We start from the raw sequence: 17,016 nt of genomic DNA, 5'->3' as shown, positions 1-17,016 counted from the left end.
TCTGTGTCTGCCAGGGCCCCACAGCACCAAAAGGTGGCCCTATGTTGGAAAGGGGCCCTGCCTGCCTATGGGAGAGTCGCCCAGAGGCAGTGTTCAAGGAGGCCCGAACAGCCTGGAGGGTCCACCGGGACCGACCATGAAGGGCCCAATTGGAGGACGTAATCGCACGAAAGGTTGGCCAGTTTTTATTCAGGGGCTCCATCCCGCTGCGAAAGGCCCTAAAAAAGCAATCAGAGGGGTCTATGCGCCGATCGAGGACCCCTGAGTCGATATGGGTCTATATGTCGGCCAGGCACCATCAGTACCTCACAGTCAGCTCTGTGTCGGTATCGGCCGGAAAGCCCACTTCCCAATCGCCTAAAAAGCCAGGGCCAGCGATGTACACTGTTTGGGGTCCCTGTATCTGTCAGGGGCCCGGAGTGCCTAACAGAGGGTCCTGTGTTCGCAAGGGGCCCCGAACCGACCAATGGCAGTCTTCGATGAGACCCAAAGAGGGGCCTAGGCGATCCAGCGGAACCGACGATCAAGGGCTCGGTTGGAAGCCATGAGGGCCTGAAGGACAGTCTAGGTCACATAAATAATTGCGACCCGCAGGGTTGTGACCTGAAATATCAGTTGGAGGGTATTTTGCATCGCTTGAAAACCCCCTGAGACAATGCGGATATCTCGATCGGTCAGAGACCAGAAACACCAAACAGTTGTCTCTCTGTCAGTCTGAGCTCTGAGGGCCGATAACCCAAACAGGAACAAGCCCGGGGCCACGACTTGCATTGGTCTTGGTCCCTGAAACAATCGTTGGATCCCCTGTGTCAGTCAGGGGCCCACAGTGCCCAACAGGGGTCATGTGTCGGCTAGGTGCCCGCGTCAGTCACGGGCTTTGTTTGGGGAGGTCCAAAGAGGGGCCGGAGAGCCCCTCGGAACCAAAGATCAAGGGCCCGATTGGAAGGCTGAAGTGCCAGAAGGGCTTGCTGGAAGTCACATTGAGGAACCGCGCCCGTGGGGTCGCGGTCTCATATGGCAGTTACAAGGTTTCTTGTACCGATTGGGGATCGCTGAGACAGAACGTCCCTCTATTTCGGCCATAAATCACCAACACCAAACAGTCAGCTCCGTTTCGGTCTGAGCTCTTGGAACCCCTTTCCATAGCAGGAACAGGGTCGGGCCTGAGATTTGCATTGGTTGGGGCTCTTGCAACAATGCGGGGATTCTGTATCAGTCACTGGCCCAGTGCTCAACAGAGTGTTTCTGTGCCAACAAGGGGTCTCAAGTCATTCAGGGAAACTTTTGCTCAGTATTGAACTTCCTGTGGCGATCAGGAATGTTGTTGTGTCGACTAGTGTTCATGCATCGATCCGGGACCATCCGCGCGCGGCAGAAGGCCTCCCGCACGTCAGGAAGGGACCAGTGTAATATTATGCATATCTCTAAGAGCCTCCGGATCGACAGGGGGTCGTGCCCCGTGTCGCCAGAGTGGCAGCCAGAAGACACCCGGCGGTGGGACGGAATGGCCATCCAGCACCTGACCGAGAACAATGGTATGCCCCCTGGTGTTCTACTCAAGAGGCCATCTTGCCAGAAAAGAAAAACGAGATCTCATTAGTGTTGAATATAATGGATCGAAGTGAGCTCAAAGCCGAACAAGGCCATTAAAAAGGTTTGAGCCTGGACGCCCAAAGCCTCGGGAGCAAGGAGAACGATGGTCTGGGCTGCCGTTTCCACAAAACCGAGCGGTGTTGGCTACTGCACTAGCACCACGCGTCCCGCGCCAGAACGACCGCCGTGACGTAGCGGTTTTGAACGTGTTTCACAATTAATTCGCACCGTTCAAAGATGAGACTGGGCTGAATTTTTTCCATTTTGAGGCTGCCCTCTGGTCAGATGAACAGTTACAGCAACACAGGAAATAGAGATTGCACATCTACCCGCTCGGTTACACCCCCCAGGTTCCATCCAGTGCGAATTCGAGGTGATGTTAATCCGTTCTTAACATCACTCTTGAAATCACAGCGGTGAAATATATGCACGAAGTATCTTTTAAATGCGTGATTTGGTGTCCTAAGGCGTTAAAACGTACTTTGTGTTAATACGTCATCATCTTCACCCACCCGTTGGTCACGACTTGATGTAAGCCAGGGAGCCGTTACCGTATGGCCTATGGAGACTGCAACGCCAAGCGAAAAGGATATTGTTGGTAAGATTTGCGAGGGCGCATGTTCAAAACTACCTTCATAATTTGTATCACTAGTCGATTCTGGGTGGATGTTGAACATTCCCAGGTAAACCTAGCTTGCCCAAGTTAATGCAGATTCTTGACCTATTTCGATCCGCAATCTACATTCGCGCGGGCGTTATAACTCTGTAGAACCCAGATGCAAATTGTGACGAAGCCTCTGAGATCTGCCCTTTGAGAAAATCCCACTGAACTATTGTAAAATGGGGAGCGCCGGTGATCTCATGCAGTCGTTTAACGCATTATTTCTCAATTTATTGACTACGTAATTCAGTTAGAATGCATTCCGCGGTACCTTCTGGCTTCTATTTCAGTTATATGATTACAAACGGAATAATATCAATGAAAACCATAAGCTCATTAATAATGGGCCGATCCGGCGATTTTTTAGTGAGCCTTTTCAGTGCTCATGAACACTACATATGAACGCCTCAGCAATTACATTTTTCTTGGCCTTGACCGCCGCGAGGTTTATGGAATTGCATGACTTGAATGGCGTTTTATGACGTCATGAACGCCAAGGCAGTCTTGAAATACTCTCCCCATTTTCGCCAGCGTGCGGCTCAGAAACTAGAGGGGCTTAGTTCTTAAGAAGGCCAGGGTTGTGAAAAGCACCGAAATATCTTCAATATGGTTAGTTCAGTTCAAAACCACATCTAAAGGTGGAACACTCCCTTTAATGCACGCTGGCTACCTCAGTGCAACGAACCCTCCCCAACTTCTGTTCTCTCATCGCACTTCCCCCCACTCGCCACCCTCCTACCCTACCTTTCCACACAACGGCCAGTCACTCTATCTTCTCATGAGCGGAGAAGGCCCAGATTCTTCAACAGCTTGGTCAAGCGGATCCACTTACCACGCAATATGTTTATGTTGTTTGTGACGGTAGCTATATATTTTTGAACTCTGACGCAATGTAATGAATACTTTACGAAGCCCTGCATCTCGGAGCGAAAAACCGAGCTCCTTTACCCAACGTAAAGCTGATAAGCACTGCTCCCAAGTACAGGGAGTGATTGCCCTAGTAGTGTCTCAGGATCACGGAATGCTTTGTAAGTTGGATTCGCAAGGACTCTGTAGGGTGACCCAAAACTTTCTAATGCCAGGGCAGTCTCAAGATATGTGCGAAATGGTCTCGGCCCGTTCTGGACACTTCTCACTTCCGGCTGAATCGTTTATCCCGCACAGAGCAAGGCCGTTTTTTATTACTAAAAGGGAGATGCATCTCGGAGCAAAACAGGGAGATGCATTTACCCCGTACAGAGCAAGGCTGCTATTTAATAGTCATGATTATATTATTGGTTTGCTTTCCTGAAGTTTGCTGACAATTTGCGGTTAAAGCATGGAACTGAGCCATCTCAGCTTGAAATCCGTTGTCTCTTCATAAACAAATGAAAACGTACAGCTATAATCAGACGTGTTTGGGAGATTTAGCTCATCTTCCCATTTTCTTCGCATATGTTCGGGTAGGCAATTTTTCAGCTTGTTTTGCACGATACCGTATGACCACTTCGTGCTTTTGGATGTCTTCATAATCTGCTTAAAGCAATCTGACAGATTTGATGTTTATGGACTGTAGGGTAGGAGCGTTGCTTTTCTTTCTCCTGACAGCTTTGATAACATGGCATGCCATAGAATATAATTAGTTCCGAAGTTATATTGGCGACCTGGCTCAGCCCCTTATTTTAGCCTTCGTCTTCCAATGTCGCAACAAGTCTGACACCGTTACAACACCGTGTCCGGGAAGTGTTTTTTTTTTTAACTTCGTGTTACCTTCTGAGTGTATATCTCTGTACAACCGAAGCGGTTTGGACAGTGCCTCGCTTCCCGACGGTTTCTCTATGTGGCTTATTTTGTGCCAGACGGTACTTTGTATTTTATACATGTACGGTATTTTGCAACTAGAGCCTAAACTAATGTTTGTGTTACTCTGGCATCTAAAACGTTACCACCGCGATAAAAGGTCGCGACGTCGTTATCAACCATTATACATGTTCGCACTATTGCCTTCCTATTGCTTCTACATCCCGTGCCGAGTACTCCTCCTACCAGGCTGTCCGTCTGAACGCTCTCGTCTGAGATCTGAAGCCCTCCGTGCTGCCAGGCATTTTTAACTGTGGGTCGTTTCATCTTAATCTGTCTTCCCCCAAGGAAAATGAAACATCACGATTATATTGCTTTTATTTGCTGCGATGTTGTTTTTTCCAAAACTGAAATGTCGGCTATGGGCAGCAACAGTGTATCACATTTTAAGACGTACGTCTTTCCGTGCGACGTGAGCCCGCAAGAGAACTAAAAGCTATTCCCCCTAGTGGTCTTTTTTGACTTCACAGTTTATTTCGGCCAGTTTTTTACTGCGCAGGTCGATTTTCATACTCAGGTACTGCGCTGAGCAGAATTCCCACCCTGGACCCAGATCTGGGCATACGCCGACCGATTACGGCCGCTGTTTCTGACTCACATGGCACGCGTTTTTTGTGCGTTCTATTTCAGGCCAAGCACATTGAAAATTTGAGTAAGCGGGCTCATGGGTTCTTTCAGCGGTTCTGTTTGGCCATTCATCACTATCAATACGCCGTCCGCGTACGCAGATATTTCAACTTACGTCTCCCAGTTACCGCAAATTTGTTGTAGCGTGGGTTCTACGCACATGAGTAACAGGCTGCAACTTAAAGGGCATCTCTGTCTCAGGCCTCTCAGAATTCGATAGGGTTTGACATCTTACCGTCAATTTGCATCTGCGCAGAGCTAGAGCCGTGGCTTTCCTGGTTAATGATATTACTCGATTTGCGCAGGAAAACAAAACGATGGAACTGAGTAATGACGGCATTAAAGTATCTTCGATCCATGGAGTCATATGCTTTTTGCTAGTCACAACATACAAGAAGTTTCGGCATTTCAAGTTCCTGAGTGGTTTTCAGCAAGTCTAGGACCGTTCGGATATTTTGCGTAATGCATCTCCCTTTTATTTACACCGTCTGGTCTTCGTTGATAAGTCCACGAATCATTTTCCCAATGCGCCTAGTAAGTGTGTTAGTCAAAATGCTAAATACCATATTCAGGAGACTGACAGGCCGCAATGATTCCACCAATGCCTGATTTTTGTCCTCTGGGATGATAATTGTTGCGCTTTTCTGCTGTTTCCTCTAATAACACAGCAGACGGCGCCCAATTCCTGTCAGAAACCTTTAAAAAATATTGTGTAACCATCCCGACCAGGATTAGCCGAGCCGTCCATGGACGCCAGAGCTGCACAAATCCTGTTCTATAGGAGACGCTTCCAGTTCCTCTGCTCCGCCATTTGCCGCACCATGGATGCATGAAATGAATGCGTTTGAAGCGTTGCGCGCCGACCGCTTGCATAGTGTTTCAAAATAACACCGGGATTTTTGTAACATCTCCAATGTGGAATCTGTAGCGTCCTGGGCTTCAGTGTAGTTTAATATGATTAACCCAAGCACCGTTTGTGCGGGCCGGTGGAAGCGTTTATTTAGCCCGCGAAAGTAAGCGGTGCCTCGCTCCACGACGTGCCGCCGCTGTGCCTGACAACGTAACACGCTGTGGCCTGTTAGGTCTCTTAGAATGCCGTCTCGTTCTTGATTAGCACTGACAAGCCGTACAGCTGCGTTATACTTGCCTGGCACTTAGGCTAGACTTAGCATAAGTACCTAGTATAAATTAGACTTTTGGATCGTGTTTATCGCGCTCTATAAATCATTTAACGTGCTTTCCCTTTCCTTTTTGCATGGTGTCCCATTTGACGAAGTAGCGACTTGAGAAAAGTACGAAGCTGTGTCAACAGATTTCTCTGAAATTATATCCTACGCTAGATGGCAGCTGCTGAATCTTGACTTACATTTCCGAAGTTGTTAAGAGCATTTGGAAGGAGCATTGTGCATATAAATAGGACAGTACCATCAGCCTTAGTCCTCGTAAAATAACCCAGAAAATGGAGAGATAGTTGCGTTAATATTACGGCTTCATGCGTTTATGGAAACGAATATCAGCAGTAAATCTTTAGAAATAAACAAACGCTAGTTATGTCAGAAATACATACACAATACTTTTGCGTTACTATTGATTTTTTTGACCAGTAGACATTTAATTAAAACCATATATCAGTAATATCATTGCTACATATATGACAAGTTACTGTTGCTATTCGTTTCAATAAAAGCATGTAGCCGAAATACCACTGCATACATATCTTCATTTTCCTATTTATTGAACAAGAAATAAGGCTCTTTGTACTGTCTTGTTGGGTTCTACCAGCCAAACTTGATCGCTTGTTTACCCGAGCCCGGTCGCGGGTCTGAGACATCGGCACCCGGCTGGGGGGGGGGGGGGGGGGGGAGGCAGTCGAGCTTTCCCTTGGAATCTCCATCTTTCCAAACCACATGAGAAAAACAAAAAACAAAATATTAGAGGTCTCGTCAAACCATTAAGAATGTCCACCAAATTTATGACCTTAGGTCAAATATGGCGTCATCAGAGGTAACGACAGATAAAAAAACGGTATTCCGATAAATGAGGTTAAAGCCTGTGTTAACACGCTAAGATGAATATTGAGGGCACGGGCATATGCGTTAAGGCAGTGGGGAGACAAGTCCGACCACTTCTCTTGATCCACATGGGTCAGGCCACATCAGTTGACCGCTCACAATTGGTCTACCAGTAGCCTACAAGAACGGTAGTTTTCTTGACAATGTGCCTCCGACCAAGCTTATTTCATTAGATACAGTTGTGGAAGCGCTCCCACGTTCAGTCTCATCGTCTTTGCCTCAGGTGGAGACCGAGACTGGCTCTATGCACGCGCTTCCCTTTAACGCTGGTCGTCTTACCTCCAAGAGACTGCACCGCTTCTGCAACACACATTTAGCGATTTTTTCTGAGCGTCTCCGTGTCACTTAAGATCAGGGTCTCCTCGTCTGCATCTGTGTACACAGAGTCCTCCGACAACTCCATGTCGTGCCCGAGGGGGCACAGCGAACGATTCATTTCAGTTCAAATTCGACAAATCGGCACAGGAAAGTGTAACGATGCCCTCAAAAGTCACTGCCGGTCAGCCAATGCCTGGCCAGCGCGCCCCGCCACCCGGCCGCTCCCTGTCACATGTCCCTGCCCGGAGCGCCCTCACTCGACAACGCCCGGGCCAATGTCGCCAACCCGACTGAAAGCCATGTGAGAGTTATCCACATAACATTTTCTCTAATTGCCCGTGCGGTCCCCATCATTCATGATATCGATGAAAACAGCTCCAAAATTCCCTCAGCTTTGTGTAGATGGAATAGGCATGCAGACTACATCACCTTGCAGACGTATGTTTCGGACTTGTGATCAGCCTCAACTACAAGCGTTATGGCCTTCCTCAAGACGTGATCGCCAGAACGGTGCACGGCGTGGCGTTCAAACACGTACAGCATTTCTTTAGTCAGCAACTGCTCTGATAGATACCATAAACAGCTAGGGGGGGGGGGGTATTTTGGATGCATGAGCCATGTTTAGAATGCAAAAACGTGACCAAAAAACTCCAAGATAGGCAAGGGATGCTTTGTTTGCCGTGTCTCTGCTTATAGGCTGCCTATTTATCTGTCGGGTGAGCGGCCCACTCTTCCTGACCTGTCGGGGGCAGGGTTTGGTCTTTCAACAGTTATTTGGCGGTAGTCTTAAAAGAAACTATTTGATCTAGCGTGCAAACGTGACGGGTGCTTTACGTTTTTGATGGCAATGACTTTCATCCTTTTTATCTGCTGGTTCATGCGTGGTTTTGTAGCTTGTATCAGTGCCACTCTCTCCAGCGTGCACACCTGTCAGACGGCCTGGATGTCAGTAACTTTGTGTACCGGCCTTCCGTTACATTTTATGACGCTGATTGTATTTTATGACGATTAAGGTGGCCACATTCGGTGTTGATGGTCTATAGTGGCATATAAGTAAAGCATTGAGCATTGACGTGTCTGGCTGTCCTTAACTTGTACAGATAGAGTAAGTACTGGCGACAACAATGTATCTTAATAAGGACTTTTATGTCGCAGTGCGTCAAGCGCAGCGAAAGCAAAAAGAAATCCCGTGGGCGCGGTAAACCCACCAGGGTACCGTACGTGAATAGCCAGCACACACACACACACACACACACACACACACACACACACACACACACACACACACACACACACACACACACACACACACACACGCACACACACACACACACACACACACACACACACACACACACACATATATATATATATATATATATATATATATATATATATATATATATATATATATATATATATATATAAAAGGTGTATTACAGCTCAAACTACACTTACAATTAGAACATACAGCGAGCATAACAGGATTAACCCAGCCCTGTTGGTCTGTCTCTTCGCATATGTGAATACCATTATGTTTCACCTATGCCCGCACATGCATTGATATTTTGGTGATGGATTCCAATGCACCGCTGCATTGTCATCAGATCGAGCTCTAATAAGTGTTTTGTTTTGAAGGAATGGTGCAGGTGGCACAGCGTTACTTGTGAAACGTTTTCGAATGAACTTTTATACTCCGCAGGCCTTTTCACACCAATGGAAATCAAGCTTCATGTTTAAATCCAGTACGGGACCAGTATATCAGTCTACCGACGGAGTGATTAGTGAAGCAAAAATTGCTTGCTTGCCCCATGCTTGCAGGACTACCGGATAAGACATAACGGCAATAGGGGAGCGAAAAAAGTAATCTACTGTTGACCTGTATGTATTTTAGTTCATCCCCCAACTAATTCAACTATATGCATTTGGAAGACATTGCGCATCGCGCAAATGGGCCAGCCCTTAGAAGGGACCAAAAATGGCATGCTGACAAAACCAATGTTTCTCAGCATCAGTTTTGATATAATGTCCTAGTCTTTATTTTAAGCTACTTGGGGATGCCTCAGTGGAGACACAATGGTACCATCAAAGCAGTTCTTGTCTTATCGATGACACCGCGCTTTCGCTCAGACACCCTGTTTTACGTTTGACGGTACCTTGTAGTGAGCGGCAACGTCAGACAAGTCTCCACAGGCCGTCGCTCCGTAACCGTTTCGACTAAATTACACAAATCAGCCCCTGAAAGCGACGTAGCTTCTTTAAAAGTGCCACTCGGGTTCGTTGCTTGGACACGCCTCAACAGCTTGTCCCCATCGAAGGACTCCTTAACATGAACGAATTTCGAAAATTAAGTTCCGTTCCATTCGCAGATTTATGGGTGGCCAGCCCCGTGGTGTGAGCTGAGGAGTTAGGCAGCGGCCACCTGGCGCTACCATTAGGCGAAGCAAATCGGGCCGATCGACTAGCGTCGGCCGTCGCCGCCATCCCCCCCCCCCCCCGCCCCCACAGTTTCAGACGCGCGTCGGCTGCGTTTCTCCTTATCTAAGGCGACCCGGGCCCAATCGATACAGCCTGCAGCGAGCTGGCACGACGACCGCCCGTTCTGGGGCACCACAGAGCTCGCGAACGAAGGCCACAGCACAACACCCTCACAGGCGGCGACCGCAGAGCAGCATTGTCGCAGGCAGAGGCTACAGCACAACGCTGTTACAAAGACCACGCACAGCACCCTCGCAGACAGCGACCGCAGTACAGCACTGCCACAGGGAGAGGCTACAGCTCAACACCGTTACAGACAGAGGTCACAGCACAGCACCCTCGCAGACAGAGACCGCAGTACAGCACTGTCACAGGGAGAGGCTACAGCACAACGCTGTCACAGACAGAGGCCATAGCACAGATATCGTGCAGACGGCGGCCAGTGAACAGCTCTCCCCTGGCAGCCGAGACCGCAGCGCCGCGCTGGCTCGCCAACTGTCGTTATAGGAACGGGGCAGAGAACACCGACTTCCACCGACTGTTTGGCGACCAGCCCCAAGGCTACCAGTGTCAGCAGTCGTCAGCTCTTGTGAGTAACGGTGTCGGGAGCGTATAGCTCTCTGCGACGACTGTGCGCTTCCAGTGAGACGGTTAAGTGGCTCGTATTCTCGGCTTTATGATGGTTTAGACAGCTGACGCTATATGCGGGATTATTTTCCGACACTTCTGACGGCTAAGTTAAATGCGTCGTAAGTTCTCATGGCGGTTGCAGCGAAAGCATGGAAAGAAAACCACTTTCGGACCGGTCAACTTGCTGTTCTCAATCAAGCGTTACACTGACAGAGCTACGATTTCGTCTGTTGCTCACTGATGTTGAGAGACATTTAATAATCCGATTTTCATGCGCTGAATTTCGCTTCAGTTCAACGCAGCATTCATTCACTCCTTGAAATCTCGAAGCCTACCAGATCGATGCTCTATATGGAGCTCAAACCTGCTTCCGGGGTGGAAACTATGTGTGGGCATTACAACTCTGGTACTTTTTATCAATGACGCGTTCAGGAAAAGTAAAGGTGGGACGAAGCATATTTTGCAACGCCGCGTGTCTAGGGCATTTAAACGCATCTCTGCATAAGAACATGGATACAAGGATGAAATCTTAAGAGCTGCATGATTTCCTGAGCCGACTTTGTGTCAGCAGCGGAAGCAGAAATGAGTAGTTCGGCGGCACATTCCAATTTGGACTCTGTGGGCAAGGTCTGTGACCGAAAATTCATCAAAAATGCAACTTACTTAACGGATATCACGTATATAATTATTGGAGGAAGGGCATCTTAATCCCCTTTTAATGTTTGTCATGCCATACATTGCACAGGTTCTGTACCATCTTAGAATTAGTTATATTTTTGATGAGATAACTAACCGACTTCGGAACAAGGCGGGGGTGCAATAGATTAGCCCTTATTGTTATGGTGCAAACAGCATTACCACCACTAATTGCTAAATGAACATTGTTTCTTGAGCCAGAAAAATCGGTGAGTCACGGTGAGACAACAAAAAATCGGTGCGTCACTTTGGCCAGTGGCGAATAAAGACATCTGATAGAAGATCATCCCGATTACCACTGACAGTCTCCTCTCAAAATGCTTCGGGCTAGTATGAACTTTCTGATGTAACGCTGGAATTACCATCAGGGGCACCCGGTTCGTATCCCAGCATTCCACCGAGAACATTTGACTTAGATGCATACATGGCTGAAAGCCAAGCGTCATCCAGTACTTTTATGAACTCAATACAACTGAGAACGGTAGGAGAATTAACTGTCCCTATGTCGTGAATACACTGACACGAAAGAAGGAGGCGATAGTTCAAACAACCAGCACATCCGGAAGATATTGGCCATCTCCATATGCACGTTTGGTGGCAGGCTGGCAACACACCGGGAGCCTGTAAAATGAATGGTGAGTGAAAAACTTACCTCGCATAGTTTTCTGAGGGGGAATTGGCACAACGTTTTATATATGTATATGCTGGTTGGTACCTAAGAAAAAAGGCTATGGAAAAAAGCCACTGCAAGCAAAAATCATCGTTGAATGGGTCAGTCCTAGTTATGCATAATTGAGTGCAGCATACGATGGCCACTGAATGCAAACAGGCATACATAATTACGTGCAAATTGCATCATGGCCGAAAAGAAACGATGATGGTAAAACTATATTCATGGACAAAACAGAGGTAAGTGTCCGTAAGATAGGTTAACCACTTATGCCATAACTGACTCATCCAACGTTTAAGAACTTAGTAAACAAAAGGAAGTGGATGGCAACAAAACGAGTTGAAATATAGTTAACTCATATGAACAACGTAGCCCACTCTCGCTTTACTCATTTTATTCAAGAGCTTTCCATTTTCCAAAGACCTTAACTATAGACTGAGATGACAGTGATGAATGTGACAAGATTACGCCGGTGTTATTCGTAGAAAATGGGCATGGGACCACATCCCGTGCGTTCTATTTTTATGGGCAGCGTGCATGATCTTGTTTCGAAACAGTTCGCAATCTGCAGAGGCATTTAAAAAAGTTGTCGCAAGATATTTTGAAGATGCTGCAGTGACACCACCCAGCGACGTCATTAAACTTAAAAGAAGTGTTCTGCATTTGTGTGTGGTTTTCAACTGAAGTAGTATGCATGAACGATAAATGATATGCATCTATAATGTAAGTTCAATGTTATGTATAATGCATGTATAACTATATGTATAATGTACATATAATTATATATGTAATGTATGAATGATAATACATGAACTAAAAATAAAAAGTATTAAAGATCACTCGGTCCTGTTTAAATTCCTGCCCTTTTTGAGACCTAAGCCCCTCTAGTTTCTGCGCTGCATGACCGCAAAAACGTGCGGACGTTTTTAAGAACTATTTCAAACTCACCCATGCATGCACGGCGTTATAATCACGTCATTCAAATCCTGCCATCAAATTAGCCATGCGGTGATTAACCTCAATAAAAATATGATTATTCAGTGGTTGATATTTGGCGTTTGTGAACACGTTTTTAGATATAACGGCCTCCAATTGGCTCTCAATCAATGCTGTGCAAAGAACGATGAAGTAATCTGACAACGGCGTATTGAGAGGCATATTTACTAAACAGAGAATTGGTCGTGTTTGAAGCAGTCTTTTCCACTTATAGGGAATGCTTTACATTTAAAGACATTCAAGCAGGCATCAAATATGATGAAACAAGCTCACAAACATTTATTGGTGTGTATTTCAAGTGGAAAAGACTGCTCTAGACAGCAAAAATGTATGTTAGTAAATATGTTCCTATATACGTCATCTTGCCTTGCCCAACATTGATTGGAGGCGGTTGACGACCGTTATATCTAAGAATCGTGCTCACGAACGCCAGATATGAGCACCGCGACATTTTCTTTTTGCCTTGTTTGCCGCATGACTCATGGGATGGCAGGATTTCAACGACTATGACGTCATGGATGCCAACGTGACTTTGAAATGCTCCCCCGCTAAATCTTTCTCCATTTTCGTGAGCGTGTAACTCAGAAACTAGAGGGGCTTAGGTCTTAAGAAGGGCAGGATTGTGAACAGTGCCGAAAGGACTTCAAGATAGATGGCTATTTCAGTAAAAAAACCATATAAATATGGAACACCCCCTTTGCAAGTATATCAGTAGTTAAGAGTAAACTTATTTGACCATATATGGTGCTTACTTCAATCTTTTAAAATGTGGACCATTCCCTTTAATTGTTTTGAGGTATCAGCAGAGTGTGTTCTAAAAAAGCATGCCCCAGTCGTGGGTTACTCTTCAGTGTCGCTGCACTGAACATCACAGCGCTCTCTTTTCTTGTTTATGAGTCGACTTTTAAGTATTCAACATCATAAATGCACGGGATTGGGTAACAGTAACAAACTTTCATTGCATTCGAGTCCAATAGTAATTTTTCGTGACTTGGCAACTGACGTAGTAACTTAACCCGCGCTCGGACGGGAGAGGTGAATTCCCCCTACCGTTGTTTTGTGAGCACAGGTCAAAAACGAACGCTCGCGGCAACACGAATTTTTAGTACCTGCTCATCTATCAAGTTGGCATCCTTCCCTTTTTCTGCCAAAAGCATTGGCTAAGATCAAGTCAAAGAGCCTCTAACCTCTAAACAAACCTCTAAACCTCAGCATCTAAAAAATTGACCATCCATAACATGTTTGCTGGTTATTTAGGGTAGGCATCAATCATAGTCGTCATAGTAATGGAACACGATAATGCTTACAAGTTGAATTTTTCAGATTTTTCAGAAAAGGGAGGGCAGTGAGCAGAGGCGAGTTATCAGATATGATATGTATGTGCTATCAGATACGTGCTATCTTTCGTGAATATTGCAACTTTGCACGCATTTTGTGCAGATTCGGTGTTTGTATGTGAGCAAAAAGGCACTAACCTACGCACACCACCATTGTATGATCACAGATCACATGACCTTGGCCCAGGTCATGATCTACCTGTATAGGTACCTTTAGCAAGATACATGCTAAGCTCAAAATAGGCAGTTTTAAAGGTATTTTTAGACGTAGAATGTAAATACTTTAGTGAAAACATGCGATACCATTGTGATGCATAATGCGGTCACCATAAGTCACGTGAGGACATTCAGGACCATATCAGGTCATCCAAGGTCAACGATCTATGTTGCCAATAGCGGCCCAGAGAGGCTAGATGAACGTGTGCAACGCGTGTAACCGTCTCCTCATTGTGTTTGTACAGCTGATGATGCATATATCATATACCAGCGTACCTGTTTTCAGACTGTTACAAATACATTGGCAACCGTCCAAGGGACTTTGTATGATGTAGACATCAGCCATGCGAACTTGAGTGCCTGTAGATGTACAATACACTTTTGTGTTATTTCCATTTTTATTATTTGTTAATATGGTAGATGTACAATACTCAATTTCCGACCACAGCAAATCATTGTACTGGTCACACAGACTGGGTTATCACCTCAATTTCCTAATTTGGATGGCTCACAACTTTGATCTAAGCTGACCTTAGATGCCCTCCAGGTCAGCTGGTGTGTTTAGTCTGGAATGTCTTTTCTCTCACAGCCTCACTCAATACAATTGACTCAGTCAGAAGCACACTGTGAAAAGCATCGTTCTTGTAGGCTACTGGTAGACCGACTTTGAACGGTGGCCTGAACTTACCGGGTCCATCTGTGGTCATGGAAATGATCAGAACAATCTCCCACAGTCTTAAAACTTATTTTCGTGTTCTCGATATTCGTCTTGATATGTTAACACAGGTTTTAACAGCATCTATTGAAACAATTGTGTTTGGCCTTCCGTGACCTCTCGTGACCTCGTATTTCACCTAAGATCTACGGTGTCTGGAAGTTGGGGATCCCAGTGGGAAAGTCAGTTTCCTCCGGTTGTATCAGACCCCTGGCCAGGCGCGGGTTAAGTAACAGGTTTAATATTGCTATTGTAAGCATGTGTGCACTTAAATTTCGAAAACGTTTGCGTACCAAGGTGGCTTCTGATCTTACGTGAGCTAACGTACTTAAGCTTGAAACATTTATGACATCAAGCAGTATTCAGGATTGTCCCAAACAGCCATATTCTTCTTGAACTCGCTCTCAACAACCCTGGCCCTGGCCCATCTCCCAGTTCAAACCCTGGCTGCATAGCTGCCACCTCCCGCCCGCGGGCCTCCATTCACTGACCTTTGTCAGAGCAGGCAAGCCGGGCTGACCCGCGGCCCGAACGGCACATCGGCCTGCAGCTTGAGCAGCGCAATGTCGTTATCGATGGTTGCGAAGTTGAAGCGCGGGTGGCGGTAGATGGCCGTGACGTTGGCCACCCAGAAGCCGTCGCCGGTCGCGTCCGACACGTTGTGGGCGCCGAGCAGAAGGCGGATCTCGTGGGACGCATTTCACGCGGCCGCCGCATGCCCTGCAAGAACCTGCCGACAGGGGACGCCGTTCCCTGTCGCTGGCTGACGTCTGCCGCGGCGCCGGCCGGCTGGACGGCGGTGCCTATGCCACACGTGCGAGCTGATGAAGGATCTTCGTGGGTCCCACGGTATTGCCTCAACAGAGTGGGTCTAGCCTACTGCCTGGCACGAGACTGGCCTAGCCAAACCCCTCGCCACGTTACGTCACACACGACGGCATATCATTTGTGCGGAGCAATTGTCTTAACGCCTACATTGAGATCATCACGACAATGGACGAAGCATTGCACACCTTAAACATCGGTTGCTTAGTTAGAACAGTCAAGAGCGTTTTCATCGTCCTGCCCGACGAGAGGCGCGCGGCGGACGTCAGCGGCGCCGTCGTGTCTCACTGACATGTTGGTGCAGTGCGCGGCTGTGACCACCAGCCGGCTGCTGATGAGCGTGCCGCCACAGTAGAGCGTGTGCCGTCGGCCGCTGCGCGTCACCAGGCCGGCCTGCCAGGGCCAGGCGCCGCGTGCCGCCTCCCGGCCGCCGACCACGCGTCGCGACACGCCGGCCGGCAGACCGCACACTGCGACAGCGCCGTCCCCGGTCAGCGCCGCGTCGCCGCACCCGGACACGGTGCGCCCCGCTGCCAGCCACCGCTGCTGACTGACCGCGCGTGGTGGGGTGCAGGCGCCGACAATGTGTTACCTCCTCGATCAGGCGGGCGGTGCACTGCCTGAGCCTTGCTGGAGGACAATGCAGCAGCGAGGAGTCATCGCCGCCTGAACCTCACAGAGGCCAGCGAGCAGCGGGGAAGCCATCGCTGGTTAAACCTCACCAGAGGGCAGCGCAGCAGCGGGGAACCATCGCTGGTTAAACCTCACCAGAGGGCAGCGCAGCAGCGGGGAAGCATCGTGTAAACCTCACCAGAGGGCAGCGCAGCAGCGGGGAAACCATCGCTGGTCAAACCTTACTAGAAGGCAGTGCAGCAGCGGGGAAACCATCGCTATTCAAACCTCACTAGAGGGCAGTACAGCAGCGGGGAAACCAACGCTGCTTAAACCTTACTAGAGGGCAGTGCAGCAGCGGGGGAAACCGTCGCTGCTTAAACCTCACTAGAAGGCAGTGCAGCAGCGGGGAGCCATCTCCGTTCAAACCTCACTAGAGCGCAGTGCAACAGCGGCGCGTGGGGGGGGGGGGGCAGACATTGCTCAAACACATGCCATCATTAAAGCATTACCATTAAGATGTGTGCCACAGTCCGAGTCCGAAACACAATGCCCCGTTTTTGGACCACAAGTGCGTCAAGCGCAGATCCCTGATGCATGTTTCTGCCGACGGGCGCCGCACGCAGCTGCCGTCCACATGCTCCAGTCCCGCGCGAATGAGCAGCGCCCCAGCAGACAGTCAGCGCGTTGTCGGAAGCAGAGGAGGAATGTCCGCCGGATCGTGAGGCCTC

This window comes from Pollicipes pollicipes, unplaced genomic scaffold, assembly GCF_011947565.3.
Source record: "Pollicipes pollicipes isolate AB1234 unplaced genomic scaffold, Ppol_2.1 Scaffold_7261;HRSCAF=8764_pilon_pilon_pilon, whole genome shotgun sequence".
Lineage (NCBI taxonomy): Eukaryota > Metazoa > Arthropoda > Thecostraca > Pollicipedomorpha > Pollicipedidae > Pollicipes > Pollicipes pollicipes.
The sequence above is the reverse complement of the archived record's forward strand: the minus strand, read 5'-3'. Positions refer to the sequence as shown.